The following is a 4,235-nucleotide window of genomic DNA, read 5'->3' as shown; positions in this document are numbered from 1 at the left end:
AAAAAATACACCAGAAATATTGAGGTGTTAAAATAGGTCACATGCGCATTTCATTTCCTTGCTGTTTACACAATGGGTGCTTGCAATCAGGCTGGTTCCCAAATATTAACTTCCCCTGCAGTTAAGTACCATTTTGCTGTAGCTTAAATCATTGTGTTACTAGCTCGTATTTATTAGGTACTAGCTCTCTGCTTAGGACCAGGAAATGAACCCTAATAGACAGAAATAATTAAGGTTCTGCCCTCATGAGGCTTCTTTCAAAAGCAAGAATTCACAACAATTATTCTCATTAATTTTTACAACCTGCTTTCCCCGTTAGCTGGACTTGGGCTTTATATTGGTTTTCCCCCCTCAGGATATCCAGTTCATGCTGATTTTTTTTCTCCTTTTCTAAGTTATTTGACATTCTTGGTAGCCCAAATTCGTTTAAGGAAATGTTAGCCCCAGCTGGGATGCTATAGGCACCCAGAAATGCTATGTGCACCATAGCAAAGGAGAGGACCAGGGAAGGGTCTGGCTGAAGCGTAAGCTGGTGCACTCCCAGTGGGCACGGAGAAACATGCTGGTGAGGTTTCTGAATATAGAGGTTCATCCCACCCCCAGAAAGATCCCCGGACTAAACCAGCACTGTTAAGTTGGCCAAGTCAACTGGTGCTCTGTCCTGCCAAATTTAGGGTTGCTGCCTATAGGGCTCTCCTTTTGCTGCTCTGTCGAGGTATCTCGCAGGGCTGTGCACGTGTAGCTGCTGCCGGAGTCGGGCAGGTCCTTGGGCTCAGGATGCTTTGCTCTGAGAGCTCAGTTCTTCTTGTCTTTGGTTGCAGGTAGCCATCTCCGTCACTTCAGTAGAGGCCACTAATGTGATGGCCTGGATGGCAGCACATGCAGTCCCTCCATACAGCAGTTGGACCTGGTCCAGTCTCTTGAAGCTGCCCTGCAGGGCTGTGTCCTCTAAACTCTCCCTTCCCAGGCTGGGGCTATTGGTCCCGTGTCTTCCCACCCCCATGGCAAGAAGGGGCAGCCCGTCTTCTTACTCAGGGCAGGCTCTTCTCTGAGAGGGGTTGCCTCTGCTGTATCTCTTCGGTGCCAGGACTGGTGGCTTCTGTGTGGCCCTTGGTTGCCCTGAGCCCTCAGCCCCTTTTGGTCCTCAAGCCAGACCCCATCCCTAAGCTCTGCAAAGTCACCCTATCTTTCCAGCCTTGCTCCCGCCTCCTGCCAACCTCCTTCCCCCCCTACCAAACACTGTGCAAATGTGTCTGTCTCTTCTCATCCTCTGTTCTTGCCTCCCAGTTTAGCCAACATCCTCCTCAATGAGTCCCTCTGTCTTGCACCAGTACCTCTGACCAGCCCCTGGCTCTCAGTCCCTCCCATTTCCTTCACTGGCTTCTGGGTTCAGCATCTTCTCCCCCCTGCCAGCATCCCCCCCTTCCCCTGGCCTTTACCTTGGGCTCTGAGTCCCAGTTCCCCATCCAGCTCCTCTCTTTGGTCCAGCCAGATGTACGTAGTCTCAGCAGGCACCTTGTCTTCATTTGTTTCTTTCCTTCCCGCTTCTCTGGTTTGGCTTCCTCCTCCACGCTGACTTGGTTTCCACCTGGGATACACGAGAGTGCGAAAGAAAAACGCTCTGTGCTTTCGAGGCTGAAGCCCAGCCTCCCAGTTGCTCCCAGCATAGCCAGCTGCAGCAGTGGCAGGGATGGTCCTGGTCCATCTCTGCCGTGCCGGAGCAGGACCATGGTCACTAGGGCAGGAACAGCACGTAACCCCATAGCATGGGAAGGTCCATGTATGCTCAGCTCAAGGCTAATCACCTCGACCTCTTCGTCACTAAATGGGGTGATCTGAATGGTGATTTTTTTTTTTTCCACTCAGGCTTTTAAGTTGTCCAGGTGGGACAAGGAGAGAGTTCAGAAACGAAGGATCCCCATCCCTTTCAGAACATGAAGTCCTCTTTTCCAGAATGCCCAGCGTTTAGGAGAATTTCAGGAGAGCCTCTGGACCAGCCCAGGAGGGTCAGGGGGGTGTGGAAAAAACCCAACAGTGGTACCAGTTTGGTTATAGCAAAATAAGTAACTAAAATGGAGTCTAGGGCATAGACCTGTGTGAAACATTTCAACCCTAACAAAGTTTTGTAAAGTTAGAAGCAACGAAGAGAATTCTTATTATGGGAAGTGTGTGACAAAAAGTAATACTGGGGGTAGATTTGACCCTGGCCGCCACAATATTAATGAGGCTGTTGACACAAATACCAGCGTAAATACGCAGCTGTGCAAAAACGAACCAAGTAAAGCACCTTTCCTCGACCTCACTCGATGCAGAGTGAAATTTTATCACAATTAAAGAGGCCGTTGGGAATGTCTCAGCAGAGGTGCTCTGTGGTCAGTTAGCCTGGAGAAAGGAGCGCGGAGGAGTGGCGCTGGGATTTCATTGGGAACTGTCGCTTCCTGTTGAAGTGAAGGTGAAGCCATAGGTCAGACAAGCCCTGAAAAGTGTAAATCTGGGAGGCTTCACCCTGGAAAGCCATTTTTTCACCTCAGAATGGTCTGCAGCTGCTTTAGGAATCAGTGGTCAGGAGCGAATGCTGCCTTTCAGTTTTATTGACTCTGTGCTATGTAGTTTAGCCCAGGGCACTCTGTTTTAAGGACCTTGCAGGATATTGTATTTTTTGGTTTTTTTATTTTTCATGATGTAATTGTCATTTGACTTTCTGAAAGCTTTTTCTCCCCCACACCCCTGCAATGAGTTATAGTCAATTAAACAGAGTTTCATTGTGGCAAAGTTGATCCAGAAGAAGGTTATTTCCACCCGTTCATTTGCTTTTCCACCTCTAAAATAGTTTGTAAGTTGGACAAAAACTGTCCAAACAAAATATCCTCCAGAGGCTGATTTCTGAAGCAGGGATTCACCAACTTTTTCTCTATTTTCTGTTTTGTTGTGTGCATTTTGTTAAATCTGGCTTGGACTCTACCGGCTTAGTGCTAAGGCTGATGCCATGAGGTATCATCTAGGGAAACTTTGTTCTGAAAGCTCCTGCGGAAATCCATCTGAAGCACACCAAAGAGCTGAGACCTAATTTAAACCCTGCTCTAGTCCCTGGTTTCCAGACACCTTCCATCTAGCAGACCTCTGGTTCGGAGGAGGCTGAAGTTAGCTGTGCTTCTCTCGGGGCTCTCTGCCACCTTAATACCTTTGCTCGTAAGAGTGTTCCCAGTGTGGGTTAGGGGACTTCTCTACTCATACAGCAACGTATTTGCAAGATTGAAGGCCCATATAATATTTTGTCCGACATTTTATGGAGGATTAAAGGCTTGATTCATCAAAGAGGGCATTCATCAAAGGTCCTTAAATTAGGGGCTAGAGCGTTGATGGCTTCTTCTCTGGTGAATGGAGAGTGTTGGGGACCTGCTACCCACCTCAGAGCCGCAGTGCCGTCTGGCAGTCGCCATCTCCCACCATTGATTCCAGCAGGAACACCGGGAGATGAGGTTCCCAGTGCAGGCACCTTGATTAAAATACCTTCAGTTAGGCTGGGATGAATCCGGCCCTTTGTACATTTGTGTGCTGGTGCCAGTACTGCAAATCCTCGCTCAGTGAACGACTTCACTTATGCAAGCAAATATTGCCATTGGGTTCGGCGAGCGAGGACAACTCGTACAGAATGCAAATTGCGTAGAAACCTTCAAAAAGTTGAATATTGCCTATTCTTCATCCCAGAAGTGCCACCACCTCTCTGGTGGAAGCTGGTAGGCAGTTTCTTCACAAAAGACGTAGCTGGTTGTCTAATTATTCTGGGCTTTTCATGTAAAACGTGCTCCTGGTTTGTTGCCAGAGAATGGCTCAAATGGCAAATTTGGCCAAATAGATTGTTGGTTTACCCTTCTCTTTGAAATCTGAAATGCATGACAAAAAAAAAAAAAGCAGAGTGCCCTGTTTATGTACTAAATTAGGACCTGATTTAATGGAAATGCCCATGGGGACAAGCGTAGTGAGATTTGGGGCTGAATTAGGCAAAAATGGCAAATAAACAGATGGCCTTTGGAAAAAAAAATGTGCTATAAGATGAGAAAATAGCAAAATAATCTGGTCATGCCGACATCTGGCGGGGTTTGCTATTGACACTCGTCAAGCCAGATTTTTCTCTTTGAATTTTGGCGGAGAGGTTGGTCCAGTTGCGTGTGCTTGACTTGGTGAACACGAACTTCTCTCTGTTCTCCCGCCATTCATCTCGAGCTCTTTCCTTC

The sequence above is a fragment of the Buceros rhinoceros genome, unplaced genomic scaffold, assembly GCF_000710305.1.
Source record: "Buceros rhinoceros silvestris isolate BGI_N320 unplaced genomic scaffold, ASM71030v1 scaffold8351, whole genome shotgun sequence".
NCBI lineage: Eukaryota > Metazoa > Chordata > Aves > Bucerotiformes > Bucerotidae > Buceros > Buceros rhinoceros.
Note: the sequence above shows the minus strand (reverse complement) of the source record.